We start from the raw sequence: 16660 nt of genomic DNA on the forward strand, positions 1-16660 counted from the left end.
AATGAATGTACCCATCACTGAAAAGTAAAACAAGTCAACAAACTGGTCTTAGGCAATGTTGGTTCTTATGAATTAGTAAATTAGGACCAACCAAGCATCTTGGGAACAATGATAAAAATCACAACTTTGCATTTTCTGGTATAGCAGGTCAGGAGCTTAGAAGTTGCCAGTCTATGCTAACAACAAATAAAAAAGAAAACACTGAAAACTCTCAACAACTCAGTATAGATCCATCAGATAAGTGTGGTCACAGAACAAAGGGCTGCCCCCAAAATTGGAGAGACAGAGAGGCAGATACACAGAATCACAGAAACATTTGCAGGAATCAATTAAGAGGTAGGAAAACCTGAACTGTAATTGATGAACTGTTGTAGGCTCAGTGTGGACAACTGTACCTGATTCTGGCAGGAGAGGAGAAAAGGAACCATTTTGAAATAAAACATACCATTTTGTTTTTCTTAAACAAAGCCTGTTCTCAGGAAAACTATTGAGCAGACCCTAACATACTCGGCTTTCATCAGGGCCTAATATATCTGGGGGAAGGGGAAATACCCAGTTCTAGGTGGCTCTTGCCTTCGATGTGGGAGGAGGGAAATACCCAACTCTAGCTCCCTCTAACCTTCCATAGGGACAAAGAAAAAAAGTCCTCAATTCCAGGCACCACTAGCCTTCCATGTGGGGAGAGGGAAATACACTACTTCAGCCCCATCCAGCCATCTTGTTCCACCTAAGGAGGGGGTACTGAAAAGCACTGGTGAAGTTTAGAGCCCCAGGGCACAGGCTCACCAAAAGACTGAGAGCTAGTCATAGGGTGACAGAATGCTCCCCTGCTACACCTGACCACTACATTACTAAAGGCCTATTTACTGCACTTCCTTTTACCTAGTACATTATGCCTGTCAACAAAAAATTACAAGGCATGCTAAAAGGCAAAACCCAGTTTGAAGAGATTAAACAAGTATCAGAAACAAAGTCAGAAATGGCAGGAACATCGGAGTTATCACACCAGGAATTTAAAAAAAAAACTATGATTAATATACTAGGGGCTTTAATGGAAAGAGCAGACAACATTCAAGAACAGATGGATGATATAAACAAAGAGATGGAAATTTTAAGAAAAAATAAAAAAGAAATGCTAGAGATCAAAAATACTGTTAACAAAAATGAAGAATGCCTTTGATGAGCTCAGTAGATGGGCTCAGGAAAGAAAATTAGTTTGAGAGAATTACAACAGAAATCTCCCAAATTAAAAAGCAAAGACAAAAAAGACTGAAAAAAAAATCCAGAATGTCCAAGAACTCTGGGGCAACACAGAAGGTGTAATATATACATAATGGGAATACCAGAAGCAGAAGAAAAGAAGAAAAAGAAGGAATATCTGAAGCAATAGTGACTAAGAATTTCTGTCAAATTAATGTCAGACACCAAACCACAGATGCAGAAAGGTCAGAGAATGCCAAACAGGACAAATGCCCAAAAAACTATATCTAAGCATATTATATTCAAACTTCAGGAAAATCAAACATAAAGAAAAAAAATCTTGAAAGAAGCCAGAGAAGAAACATCTTACCTCAGCAAGGCTAAGAATTACACCCAACTTCTCAGAAACCATTCAATCAAGAAGAGCATAGAGTGAAATAATTAAAATGTTAAGAGAAAAAAACACACCAACCTATAATTCTAGACCCTGTGAAATTATCCTTCAAAAGTGAAGACATAAAGACTTTCTGAGAAAAACAAAAATTGAAGGAATTTGTTGCCAGTAGACCTCCCTGCAAGACATGTTAAAAAGAAGTTATGCAGAGGACAAGAAAATAATGTAGGTCAGAAACTTGAATCTACATAAAGAAAGAAAGAGCATTAGAGACAGAATAAGTGAGTTCTTAACTGAGCTAACAAATAAGTTTGTTTGCAATTATAACAGCAACAATGTATTTCATTACAGAAGTCCATAGATATGCATGCTTATCAGTGAACTGAACAAAAGCAATGATACAAGGGATGGGAAGGAGGAATTAGAAATATTTTGTTATTATAAGGTATTCATACTACTCATGAAGTGGTATAGTGTTATTTGCAAGTAGACTAGGATTAGTTGTAAATGTATATTGCAAATTCTAGAGTAACCACTGAAAAAGTACAGAAAGAGGCATACTTGATATGCTAAGGAAGGAGAGAGAATGGAATCATAATATAGTCAATTAAAACCATAAAAGGCATAAAAAGTGTGGAAGACAAAAACAGAAACAAAGAATAAGGGCAACAAATAGAAAACGGTAACAATATGGTAGATATTAATCCAACCATATTGATAATCACCTTAAATGTCAATAGCCTAAATACAACAATTAAAAGACAGATTGTCAGATCTGATCAAAAAACAAGACTCAACTATATGTTGTCTACAAGAAACCTAGTTTAAATATAAAAGCACATAGAGACTAACATTAATCAAAAAAAGTGAGAGTAGCTGTATAAATTTCTCCAGCTCTTTACTTTTTTAACCAACAACAGCACATTACACATTCTGCTCAAAATCACGTAGAACATTTACCAAGACAAACCACATTCTGGGCCATAAAGCATACCTTAACAAACTTAAAATAAATCATACCGAGTCTGCTCTCAGACTGCAATGCAATTACATTAGAAACCAGTAAGATAGCTGGAAAATCCCCCAAATACTTGGAGATTAAACAACACACTTCTAAATAACATAAAGCTCAAAGGAGAAATATTAAGAGAAATTAAAAAATATTTTGAACTAAATAAAAATGAAAATAGAACTTATCAAAATCTGTGCAAGCCGTGCTTAAAGGAAAACTTATAGCATTGAATACATATATTAGAAAAGAAGAAAGATCTAAATCAATAAAGTAGGCTTTAACTTTAGGACACTAAAAATGAACAACAAATTAAATTTAAAGCAAGCAGAATTCAATGAAATTGAAACAGGAAATCAACAGAGAAAATAAAAAAACCCCAAACACTGGTTCTTTGAAAAGTGCAATACAATAAATAAGTCTCTAGGTAGGCAAACTAAGAAAAAAAGAGAGACAGGATCCAAATTGCTAATATCAGAAATGGATGAGGAGACATCACTACAGATCTCGTGGAATATTATGGGCAATTCTAAGCCACAAATTTGATAACATGGATGCAATGGACCAATTCTTTGAAATATACAATCTACAAATACTCAACAGAAGAAATTGACAGTCACAATAGGCCTACGTCTATCAAAGAAATGAAATCAGTAATTAACAGCCTTCTAAAACAGAAAGTACCAGGCCCACATGAGTTAACTGGTGAATTCTACCAAATGCTGAAGTAATTCAAGGAAAAAATTATACCCATTCTCTATAATCTCTTCCAGAAAATAGAAGCAGAACGAATACCTCCCAACTCATTCTATGAGGCCAGTATTATCCTAATATCAAAACCAGAGGATGACATTACAAAAGAAAACTACAGACTAACATCTTTCATGAACATAGATGCAAAAATCCTCAGCACTTGAACACTGCACCAAGAGAATGAGAAGACAAGCCACAAAGTAGGAGAAAATATTTGCAAAACACATATCTGATAAAGGACTGTTATTCAAAATATACAAAGGATTCTCAAACGTTAATAATAAGACAGCAGGCTGGGCGTGGTGGCTCACGCCTGTAATCCTAGCACTCTGGGAGGCCGAGGTGGGTGGATTGCTTGAGCTCAGGAGTTCGAGACCAGCCTTAGCAAGAGTGAGACCCCGTCTCTACTAAAAAAAAAAAAAAATAGAAAGAAATTATCTGGCCAACTAAAACATATATATAGAAAAAATTAGCCGGGCATGGTGGCACATGCCTGTAGTCCCAGCTACTCGGGAAGCTGAGGCAGTAGGATTGTTCAAGCCCAGGAATTTGAGGTTGCTGTGAGCCAGGCTGACACCACGGCACTCACTCTAGCCTGGGCAACAGAGCGAGACTCTGTCTCAAAAAAAATAAAAAATAAAAAAAAAGAAAGCAAATATTAATAACGTGACTGAAAAATGGGCAAAAGACCTGAAATAGACACTTCATCAAAAAAGATACACAGGTGGCAAATAACCATATGAAAGACGTTCAACCTCATATGCCATGAGGGACTTGCAAATTAAACAATGGGATATCACTGCATACTTACTAGAGCGGCCCAAATACAAAAGTGACAACACCAAATTCTGGAGAGGATGTAGAGCAACAGGAACTCTTATTCACTGCTGGTGGGAATGCAAAATGGTATAGCCTCTTTGGAAGACAGTCTGGCAGTTTCTTACAAAACTAAACATACTTTTACTATTGGATCCACCAATTGCATTCCTTGATATTTACTCAAAAGAGTTGAAAATGTATGTCTACACAAATAGATGCCTATGTATGTTTACAATAGCTATATTCATAATTGCCAAAACTTAGAAGCAACCAATATGTCCTACAGGAGATGAGTAAATTGGTACATCCAGATAATGGAATATTATTCAGTGTTAAACACAAATAAGCTATAAAACCATGAAAAGACAAGGAGAAAACTTAAATACATATTACTAGGTGAAGGAAGCCAATCTGAGAAGGCTAAATACTGTATGATTCCAACATATGACATTCTGGAAAAGGCAATACTATGGAGACAGTAAAAAGATTAGCACTTGCCAGGGGTTAGAGAAGAGAGTGATGAATATGGGCAGAGCCCACAAGGGATTTTTAGGGCAGTGAAACTATTCTGTAGGATAACTGTAAAAATGGATACATGTCATTATACATTTGTCAAAACTCATAGAATGTATAACACCAAGTGTGAACTCTAATGTAAACTATGGACTTTGGGTGATAATGAAGTATCAATTCATCAACTGGTTCATCAATTGTGCCAAATAGTCTACTCTGGGATGGGATGACGACAGCTGGAAAGAATGTGTGCTTGTGGAGATGAGGTAACTGAGAATTCTCCATACTTTCTGCTCAATGTTGCTGTGAACTGAAAACTGCTCTTGAAAAATAAAGTTTAGTAATAAGAAACAAGCTACATTTTTGAACCTCAAAGTTCAAGGATTTAGCACATGGGGCCCTACTAACGTAGCTGGCCAGGCTTGGCTATGGCTTTACCGCAGCTGTTGCCCAAAGCCCTGAAGTGGACTCATGTCTCACCATCTCTGAGGCTACTCGGGGAAAAGGCTCAATTCTTACAAAAGCTGTGAGGAGATGGGACAGAGAACAGCAAGAGGATTCAAGATTCCGCAAGTGGAAACTGAATATTACACATCAATATTTTGTTACCTTTATCAGCATAAATTGATATATTTAATTATCTTAAGGAACCATAACACATTAGAGGAAGAACATGTTTTACACAACCAATTTTTATAAAGTATATACTAACAAATTTTAAAAAATACTTAAAATTAAGTTGCTCTAACCCCCTTTAAGGAGGTAAAAAAATTAAAGCAAATAACAAGAATGAGGTGGTATAATAAAAATTAATACTTACAATTATTTTGTTGTTAAAGAAGTAATTCACTTGACAAATTCTATAGTTTTCTTTCTGGATGCCATTTTTAAGCTTTTCACAATGAGTATTCAATCAGTCTTCCAAAAACTGGGTCATTTCTTTCCTATTACTTAAAACTTGTTGAAATTCAGTCTTTATGCTGGGAAGTCACTTTCTGAGAAATCTTTAAGAATTTCCTATTGAAGAATAAGCATTGAAGGGCCTGAACATTAGGAAAGTTTTTATCCAAATATGATATAAATTTTATCATACATGATACAAGATCATAAAAAAGTACAGTATCTATGGCCCTTTATTCTTCTTAATGTCTTAAAGTAAACTAAGAAATATAATTCTAATTTAAAACTTTATTCTAGTTATTTTTGTAATAAAATTTTGGCAGTATAGGTAATGTAATAGATTCTACCCGTTAGAATTAGAACCTGTCAAAATGATAAATGTACAGTTCATTATCAGAATACATGAAGTGCTTCCTTTTTTTTTTTTTTCCTGAGTCTCCCTATGTTGCCCAGGCTGGTCTTGAACTCCTGGGCTCAAGTGATCCTCCCACCTCAGCCTCTAGAAGAGCTGCAATTATAGGTGCATGCCACCATGCCCAGCTTCATGAAGTGCTTCTGAATGTAGCTTTTTACATACAACATGCATGTTAGGAGCTGGATGCCAGCCTCACATTTTTGGGTTAAAGTAACACACTCCACATGGAGTTGTTGCAACAAAAAGTTTCTGACTCCTAGCACAGATGAAAGAAGTTTTAGAAGGCATTTTGGAAACTTGTTCTGAGGTTCTATGAATTCCCACTTGCTAATGTTAAATCTGTTTTTCTCTATCTATGGAGGTGGGTAGGGAGGCTAGTCCATTACTTGGCAGCCTTTGTGTCTTGCCAGTCATCACTCTGCAACCCTATCTTTAACTTATGTTAAATAAAAATGGCTCTAAGCACATGAGAAGACCCCTTTCTATTTGTTAAAATGACTTAAAATCTAATTAAATCCATTTATACCTCAATATGTAGATCCATATTCTGGTTCAACTTGAGTTGAACCTTGAATTCCTTGGATGGTACATCACAATCTTGTTGAAGGTGCTGTATTTTAATTAGCAATTTATTTTGCTTTTCCACTTCACCAATAAAATCCATTTCAAATTTATTGATGGATTCATGTTGTTCTTCTTTCATCTTTGTAATATAGCTTAATACACACCAGCAGAAAAAAATTAAACAAATTGGAAAATGAAACTTTTATCACATTTAGAGGAAGTTTTAATCCTTGAAACTATGAGGTAGGATGGCATTTCTTATTTATCTATATACTCTGATAAGTGAGGAACAGGTAAGGAGCTTCTCTCTATCCCTAATGTTTTCTTCTCAGCATCTTGGGAGAATAACTTCCAGACCTCTACTTCCATATTTCTGACTTCCTACTAGATATGCCTCATGGATGTCTTATAAGTACCTCAAATTCAGTATGTTTAAAATGTAACATGATCCCTTTCCCTATAATGATTACTCCTTTTTCTATTGCCCTCTTTTTGGTTAATTATATTGCCAATCACCCAGGTTTTTTAGTTAGACACTTGAGACTCATTTTCAACATCTTCTCTTCCCCTCCTTGATTGGGTAACCAAACAGATGATGTTACATACCTCAAAACTTCCTTGTTAAGCATATTTAGATGTTTGACTTCAAGGTGACAATGACTTGAATGCCATATGTATCTGTAGACCTCAGGAATAAGTTCTGGATGTCTGATTGCCAGGATTTGAGGAAGAATTATCAGGGCCTGAGGGGCAATCCACCTAGGAGATAACTGCTCCCCAATTGCTCAACTTCCACCATTTCTTAACCTCTTATAATTTGGCCTCTTCCCTACCACCCAATGAAAATGGTTCTGAGAATGGTCACCAATGAGCTCTATTATTACCAAATTGAGAGGATATCACCAGTCCATATTCTGGCTCTCCCAAGTCTTTGCCACTCTTGACCATTTCATCTTTTTCTTTTTTGAGACAGATCTTGCTCTGTTGCCCGAGGTAGAGAGCAGTGGCGTTATCACAGCTCACTGAGCCTCAAACTCCTGGTCTCAAGTGATTCTCCCTCCTCAGCCTCCTGAGTAGTAGTATGGTGCATGGCTCCCAGGACTATAGGTCTGCACCACTACGTCTGGCTTATTTTTTGTATTTTTTGTAGAGACGCGGTCTTGCTCTTGCTCAGGCTGGTCTCGAACTCCTGGCTTCAAGCAATCCTCCTGTCTCAGCCTCCCAGAGTGCTAGGATTACAGCTGTGAGCCACTGCACCAGGCCTTGACCATTTCACTTTTTACACTCTTCTCCACTGACTTAAGCAATACCACTTTCACTCAGTTCTCTCCTGTCTCATTGACTTTTCCAACCTTGAACCCTTTTCTGCTATTGCCTCTTAGACATTTATCTTTTCCAGAGTTCTCTTCTTAGCCCAAGACTCTTATTCTTCAGATGCTTTCTGGATGATCTTACCTCACACTTCTTCTATTACCTGTCACCTGTATGCTGATGAATCTCAAATCTTAGTCCCGACTTTTCTCCTGACAAACCTCAGAATCACAACTAAATGCCTACTTGGTTTCTCTTCTTGGATATTCCATTATAAGGTTTTCAACCTCAAAATATCTCAGTTTAATCACCTGGTCTCTCTTGCCTCACCTACCAAGCTTCTCTTTTTTATCTCAATTAATGGTACCACTATTCACAAACCTGACTGAGCCCAAATCCTGGGACTCCATCTAAACTGTTCTCCCTTACCTCCACAATCTATCATGTGGACCTACCATTTTAAGCTGCTAAATATTGCTTTAATCCCTTTTGTCCTCTCCAGCACCATGAAACCTTCCCTAGTAATATAGTCACACAAAGTATCTCATCTGGACTATTGTAACTGCCTCTTGTCTCTTCTTTCTACCACTTGAAGAAATATCCCCCTCAAACTCATTTCTTCTTTATTCTGTACTGAAGTACCTCAATGGTCATCTGATCCTGTTACTGCCACCACTCAAAATAACCGTCCAATGACGGCCTATCATCTACAAAACGAACTCCAAGCTGGACTGAGATCTTTCAGATGTTGTTCACATCTGCCTCCTGAGCACCCTGGCAGTGTCTAGACCCACAGGCAGAGCTCAGGCCTTGTTGAATGAACAAGTATTAGGAATACTGAAGATCCTGTATGTATTATTTACAGACCTATGTAATATTTAATTTGGTAGTAAGTACACAAAATAGCAAATATGCCAGCACCCATAGCAGGACTTAAATACACTGAAGTTTGAACTGAAATTTATAGCTATATCTATAAAGATATTACTAAAAAAGGCAGTACCTTAAATTTCTTTATGATTCTATGAAATTCCATGGAACATCTCTGGTTTGCGGTAAGAAGTTTTTGAATCTGTTTGGTTTGCAAATCTGGAAGTGACAGATTTGCTTTTATTCTAATTGAAAGCTCTTTTTAGGTTTCAATTTCTGTCTCCAAGTCAAGAGAGAATCCATTTAAGCACTCATAGTGATTATTCATCTCTGACTATCTCTTCAGGAGCTTCTAAAGGAAATTACAATTCATTCAACTTAACAATGCATTCAAATTTAACAATAAGTAGTTCCAACCCTAACATTTTAACATGTTCTGTAGACCAGAAATAAATTAAGACCTTTATGTTTAAAACCAAAAGGAAATTGTTATTTTTGATTTTGGATTAAAGAAATACTATTATTGTGGAAATTAAAAAAAAATTTAAACATTACAAAGAAAACCAGGAACAACCATTCTTATCATTTTGATGCTTTTTCTTTTAGTCTTTGAATATCCATGCTTTGAATGAACATTAACAAAGTCTGATGAGAAATTTGAGTGAATTCAATCTAGTACGCATTGTAGCTCAAGGCTGAATGCTGGCTTATGTTTATAGTAGGCAGTATGAATTAGCAGCTAAAACAAGAGACTAAGAATCAAACTGCCTATCTGCAAGCTTGGTATAGCCACTTCACATGTTTCTATTATCTGCCTAGAATCTGCTTTCTAGCCCTCTCTCAGTGCTAGAGTTCAGGTTCTAGCTCTGGCACTTCTTAACTGGGGAAGTTACCGAGCCATTTCCATCAACAGGATGACTACAATAACTGCCACAAAGTTTTCCAGGGAATTAAGTAAAACATAACTCCATCTATATATCTATGTACTCTATAAAAAGATACAGACATTAAGCTTGCAGGAAATAAAATTATATTTGTGAAAATGTTTCTATACCCAAGTTTTGAACTTAGACTTGGTTTCAAGCTATTCTAACAATTTATTAGCTGTGTAAACTTGGGCAACTGCCAAATTTCCTTTCTGAGCCCTAGTTTCCTTGTGCATAAATGGAGCGATAAAGCCTATCTCCTGAGGTAAAGCACCCAGCATGGGACCTGGCATGTGGTAGACATGTAATAAACCTGGGGCCATAAACTCCAATGACTAGGGGCCAGGAAGGTGACACACTGGTCAGAGCACAGGTGGAGAAGCATGTTAAGTTCAAGTTGCTGCAATCATGTCATCAGTGACATGTTTCAATTAGGGTGTTAAACAACAGAACAGGGGGCTTCTCACAATGATGAGCCCTCTGTTTTTCATAATTTAAGAAAAGCTACATGTTCCTTAATCTGTTCTAGTTGCATTAATACTCTTGAACACAGAGAACATTCCATGTTCTTATAACAGTGCTCTGTAACATACCCTGGCTGATAGTCTTCAGAAGAAAAAAGATATTTTGAAGACAGATACTAACAGAGAACCTACAAACACCAGCTTATTGGGATACCATTTACCTCTCAAGGTCCAAAGCAAATGTTCCCTCTACTCTGACGTTTTGCTTCCAGCCAAAGGTCTCTTTCTTTCCTTTTAACTATATCCTACTTATTACTCACTTAACTATTAATTCAAGGCAATCACGTTAGAAGACAAGTGTTATCGGCCTTGTCACAGAATTCATAAATTCTGTTAAGCCAGGGACTCCAGTTTCTATCTTTGTACCTCTGACATTACCTTGGTACAGTGCTCAACAGCTAAAGGAATGCTTTTCAGAGTATGAGTACCACAAGTAACTTTAAGCGGGTACATGAAGGTGACCATTAAATAACATCAAATCTTTCTTTGAGAAAGCTATTCCACTGACATTTCTCATTTTTCCATTCCTTTTTAAAACAGTAAATACAGGCCTTTGGCTTAGAACAAAGAAAGGAAACAGGTGGCAGGAATTTAAGAATTATTTTGTTATATACACATAATTTTTTGTTACCTTCTATTTGTGGCAGGTAATAGTTTTTCATTGATAGGAATGATATAAAAGTTTTCTTTTATCATACATTAAGTATAAAAAGTGACTCAAAGGAAAATGTCAAGTCAATTTCAGTAAAATAGTGCTGGATGTGGCAAAAATCATGGAGGTGAGATAGAAATTAAGTCTGAGAAAATTAAATTAAGGAATTCTATTTAGTAGATAACACATCAATTTTATTATAACAAATGTAATAATCAATTTAAAAAACCTATGCCTAATTTTAGTAGGTAATTTTTTCTTCTTAAGGTTGATCTTCTTCCATATTGAGTTGAGCTAAAAATCTAACTCACCTGGAGAGTTGTAAGGGTTTCATCAAAAGACACCGGAGTAATTGTGCAGATAATATGTGTTTTTGCATTTCCTCCGAAGGAATTCTGGAGAATTCATGTTAATTTGCCATCTCGATAACTTATGAAACCGCTTAGCAAAAAATGAGTTTAGGAAGAAAAAGATGAAGAATTTTTATATACAGACCCCTCCCGCCCGCTCGAGCCCCGCGCCAGCTGCGCACACGCGAGCCACCAGGCCAAAAGCAGCCCCGCCGCCGTCCGAGCGCCAAGAACGCCTTTTGCCCCCGCGGGCGGGGTCAAAGGAGACTTTTTGGAGGAGGTCAGAGAGAGGGAAATACAACTTAAGACTTCCACTCACCTTCGCGAATCCGCCCACAAGTAGTGACTCTGTTGTAGAGACCGTGAAGACTCGGCTCCTTCCCAGCCACCGCAGGGATTTTTTTAAAAGGCGACCTGCGGGAGACAGAAAGCCCCGCGCTTGTCAGCCGGGCCCCGCGCCCGGCCGGCCGGGAGAGCCCCGTTCGCCCGGCTCGCCCGCCGCCGCCCCGGTTCCGCTGTCGCCCTCTGCTGGGGTGGAACTGCCGCAGCTCGCCCAGGAAAGCGAGTCCCTTTCTCCGCTCGTCCGGAGGCGCCTTCTCCGTCGAGTTGGCCATTATTTTTCCAAAGGAGGTTTTAAAAACACCCAGATCAGTGTTTTCAAAGCGCCCCGCTCCCAGCGCTTCCTACCAGAGCCCGGAGCCCAGTCCTCAGCCGGCGGCAGCGGCGCAGGGAGGGAGGGGGAGGAGGGAGCTGGAGGCCAGGGGGAGAAGAGGGAATGAGGGAGGGGAATTTAAAAAAGGAAGAAAAAAAAAAAAAGAATTTTTATATAACAAAAGAAGGTGGTTTTTAATGTGGAACACTTAAATCAGCCACAGTTTTAAAAATTAATTCTTTACAAGCTATATGAGGCAGATTAAAACTAACAACTTGTAAATATTTAAAATAGAAAGAATCACAAAAACTTTTAAATATATGGAAGAAATCAGTACACTTATTTGAGTCAGCAAAATACGATAATTTTCAATATAATGGAAAACATAAGCATTACTTGGAAAGTGTGCAATGGGATAAAGTTATCCAATTTGTCCATCACTAACTTTCTTGATCACTTGTCCCAAAATACATAAGCTTCGATTTATATTACAGCCTCCCTTGAGTCATACACCTGAATTTGTTATGCAAATATGAAAACTAAACTTGTCTCCTTTTCTAGATGATAAACTTATTTATCAGTTGTTTATAAAATAAACTAGAAATTAAAGGATCAGATGCTAAAGTTTATGCTTAGTATTAGACCCGAGTCTACCTTTAATATCTCACTGGTAGGAGGAGCTCTCTTCCTATTGCTATCAGCTATTAAGTGAATCAAAAATGTTATCACCTGAGAGAAATAGTAAAAAGAATAAGATGAAAAGGGAAAAAAGAATGAGGGATAAAAAGCCTGTTTCCTAAAAGAGCTCCTCTAATACTTCAGATCTATTTTTTTTAACCTCTAAATAAAGGCAACTATGGACTTACAATGAAATTAGTCTCTAATTTCTTACTTTTTGTAACTGTGCTTACATGGCTCATAAAGAAAAAAATAAGCACACTCTGAAAAAGCTGCCTTCCACTTTTATCCCCCATTCAACCAGTTCCTGTCCCTCTACCAAGAAACCACGTATCATTATGTTTATTCTTCCAGAGATTTTTAAAACCACAAGTCCATATATTCATTTCCTCCCTTCCTTATTTATACAAATATTCACAGTCTATACGCACTACTTTGTACTTTGCTTTTCTTCATTTGGTAACATATCTTGAAAATTTTCCATATCAGTAAACACTGGTCTTTTTCATTCTTTTATAGCACAGAATTCCATTGTATGAATGTACCAAAATTTATTTACCCCGCCCCCTGTTAAGGGACATGTAGATTTCCAATTCATTGCTTATGCAAAAAATACTGGAACAAATAATTTTGAATAGATGTTATTTCACAGGTTCATTAGTTAGCTATTGTTGTAATATTGCTACTTAACAAATCAGCTAAAACAAACATTTATTTCTTATCCGCAGTTCTGAGGATAGACTGGCTTGGATGTAGGCCAGGCTTGGTTGAGTGGCTCTACTAATGAGCTCAGCTCTGCTGCACAAATCTCATCTTCCTTGGATCAGCAGCTCTTTTCATGGCGTATGGCAAGACTGCAGTCATGAACTAAACCCATTTAAGCATTACAAAGTATTTATTTATATTCTTTGCCCGGTTTTCTACTGGTTTCTCTTAAGGTTCTTTACTTTGTGTCATAGTTAGAATAGGTCTTTCCCACTGCAAGTTGACTTCTGATAATTTCTGTGATTCTGTTTTGACACTGACTTCTTTGAGTCATTTATAATGCATTCCTTGGTGTATGGTATGAGGTATGAATCCAACCTTTTTTGTTTTCAAATGGCTATCAACTCAGGTATAAGCTGTCTTTTCCTCACTAATTGAAAGATCATCTTTATTATATTCTAAGTTCTGTATGTATTTGGAACTCTTATTGGACATTCTATTCTCTTCCAGGGGGCTGACAATTCACACTGCTTTAATTACTACAGTATCATAATATGTTTTACTATTTTGTAGGGCTAAATTGCACTTTCAGAATTTTCCTAGCTAGTCTTGTCTTTTTTTATTTTTCCATACAAATTTTAAAATCACCTTATCTAAACCACACAAAAATGTACTATTTTATTTTTATTAGGATTGTGATAAATCTAGAAATTAACATAAAGAGGCCTGACATCTTTGTGATTTCGAATCTTCCCATCTAAGTATGCTTTTCCATATTTCCAAGTATTTGCATCCTTCATGTCTAATTTAAGGTGTTCTTTATATGAGTCTTGTGCAAACTTTGTTGCAGTCCTTCGTAGGTATCACATCTTTTGAATCATTATTGTAAATGGAGTCTTTTTGTCTGCTAAATATTATACCTGGTTTTTGTTTATGAGTTATTTATACCTGTATATTAATTTTGTACTTCACTTTCTTAATTTCCTTATTAATTTTCAAACTTTAGATGATTTTTCATGATACTCTCATGGGCTTTCAAACTATACAATCTTATTAATTGTATAATTTTAGTTTTTTAATTGATGCTACAGTAGCCCAAAGCAAATAATCAGCCAGATACAAATGCTAATTTTTTTAAAAAACCCATCTCACTGCATGCTGATCAGATGCTAATTTTTATGTTAAAAACTTTTTATCAGAAAACGATTACTATTAGTACTTTATCAGTTTCTAAAAATCTCCTGTGGTACTTTTTATCCAATAAAAGAACAGTAAGACATTAAGACTATTTCTTTGATTGTATTAGGCTTAGCAAACTAAAATAAAGGGTGCCCAGTTAAATTTGAATTCTAGGTAAACAATGAATAATTTTTCAGTATTAAGTATGTCTCATGCAATATTTGATAGTCTGTCAGTACATTTGCTATTTTTTATTACCTTAAATACCATTTTGGTATTTCCATAATGCAATATTTGAGAAATACTTATAGTAAAATATTCCTTGATTATTATAAATTCAAATTAAACTGGGCATCCTATTAAAAAAAAAAGACCAATGTATTTCATGAGTTTTTATTACCTTCAGCTCCCGTTTGAGCAGCTCTTTCACTGCCTGCAAGGTCAACCAAATTCTTGTAAGATAGATGAAATAAATCTTTAGGAAAGGTATTTTGATATAATAAAATCCAAACTATCAAAAGAACATTTTAAATACATGCCATATCTGAATATCCCATCTGTATCCTTGCTTCCCAGCTCACTGTTGAGGCATTCCCTTTTCTGAGTCAAACTGTTCTCTATGTTTCCTTCTTTCTTTATAATATATTCTCCATAATTCTGCCAGTGTAGGTTCTGTTTCCCACAAAGTCCAAAGCGATGCCATGGTGAATGATTCTTCACAACCTGGCACTTCCACTGCTCCAGCTTTATGTCTATCCAGCCCTTACTCTTACCTCTCTAGCTGAACTGCTCACTATTCTCCAAACACCCCCCCAAACTTCTATACCTCCAAGCAGCAGCTTTTTGCTATTGCCTTTGTTCAGTTAGTTCTAATGTTCTAGTCTGCCCTTATTCTTTATTCAAGAACCAGGGCAAATGTTACCTCCTCAAGATAGCTTTGCATACTTTACCCTTCTCCCCCTACATCTTGAATGAACTGCTCCTTCAACTGCATATCCAGAACTCTTAATAAATACTTACAGACTTATTTACAGATGAGACTTACTCTTAGAGCACTTATTCTATTGGGCTAGTCATTTTTGTCACTAACTGTGCTGCAGCATCTTTAAAAGCATGGACCTTTCTCTCATTTCACAAATATTACTGAAAAAAATGAGTGCTTACCATGCTCCAGGTGGTGCATTAGGTGCGGGGATACAGCAATGAACCAAACAAATAAGGTCTCTGCTCTCACGGAACTTACATTGTACAGAAAGACTGCTGATTAGAAGAGAAAAAAGACAGACAAATAAGAAACACATTGTGATGAGTGTAACAGAGATAACAGAGTTGGAAGAGGATAGAGGGAGGGATTGAGTAGATTCGCTGGACTGGTTGGCAGGGAAAGGCCTGGCATTAATCTAAGATCTAAGTGACAGAGAGGTTGGGGCCAGTTATGAAAAGATCAAGGCAAACTGTAGTGTAGTCAGAAAGAACAGCCAGCACACCTGGTCACAAAGCAGAATGTGGTTGGTGTGTTCAAAAACAAAGTGGGACAGTTGGTGAAGTGAAGACAGGAGAAGATAGGGTAAGAGAAGTAGGTAGGCATCAGATTATGCAGGACTTTGTGAGCAAGCTTAAGAAGTCTGTATTTTCTAAATGCATTGGGAAGCCATTGGAGGGCTTCACACAAGGGAGTTATACGACCTGTTTCAACTTCCTAAAGGATCCACTGTGGCCCCTGGATGGAGGATGGATTCAAGAAGGGCAAGAATGGCAACAAGCAGCCTCATTGGGAGGCTGGTGTAGGGATCCAAGTGCGAGGTGACAGCAGTTTGGGCTAGGGATACTACCTCTGAGTTAGCGCAGGGATGTCTTGTTTACTCTTTTAATCTTAGAGCCCAGCAGCATGCTCAGAACATGATAAAGGTTCATTAAGTATTCTGAATGTGTTAAAAGAAAGTTAGAGACTGAGCACGGTGGCTCACACCTGTAATCCTAACACTTTGGGAGGTGAGATGGGAGGATAGGACAGGAGTTTAAGACCAGCCTGAGCAACATGGCAGGACCCCATCTCTATAAATTATAAAGACAGAAAAATGAGCCAGGCATGGCAGCGTGTCTGTAGTTCCAGCTTGGGAGGCTGAGGAGGGAAGATTGGTTGAGCCAGGGAATTTGAGGTAGGAATGAGCTATGATGACACCACTGCACTCTAACGCAGGCAACAGAGCAAGACCCTATCTTAAAAAGAATGAGTTTTAAGTTAT

At 37.2% G+C, this 16660-nt stretch overlaps 1 long non-coding RNA gene across 10 annotated transcripts in view; it reads right to left on the reverse strand.

The window, feature by feature from the left end:
* Positions 1–16660, reverse strand: part of LOC123627572 — a 37718-nt gene that overhangs the window by 14498 nt on the left and 6560 nt on the right. For 5 of the 10 annotated variants that reach the window (XR_006731361.1, XR_006731362.1, XR_006731358.1 and 2 more), the window contains exons 8-12: positions 15579–15674; positions 14815–14847; positions 11162–11614; positions 6530–6719; positions 5509–5705 (exon numbers count right to left, since the gene is read on the reverse strand). This is a non-coding gene — a long non-coding RNA (uncharacterized LOC123627572). Of the gene's footprint in view, positions 1–5508; positions 5706–6529; positions 6720–11161; positions 11951–14814; positions 14867–15578; positions 15675–16660 lie in introns of all 10 variants that reach the window. The other 5 variants (XR_006731356.1, XR_006731354.1, XR_006731359.1 and 2 more) reach the window with 5 other exon arrangements.

Source organism: Lemur catta, chromosome 25 (genome assembly GCF_020740605.2).
Source record: "Lemur catta isolate mLemCat1 chromosome 25, mLemCat1.pri, whole genome shotgun sequence".
In the NCBI taxonomy this organism is placed as follows: Eukaryota; Metazoa; Chordata; class Mammalia; order Primates; family Lemuridae; genus Lemur; species Lemur catta.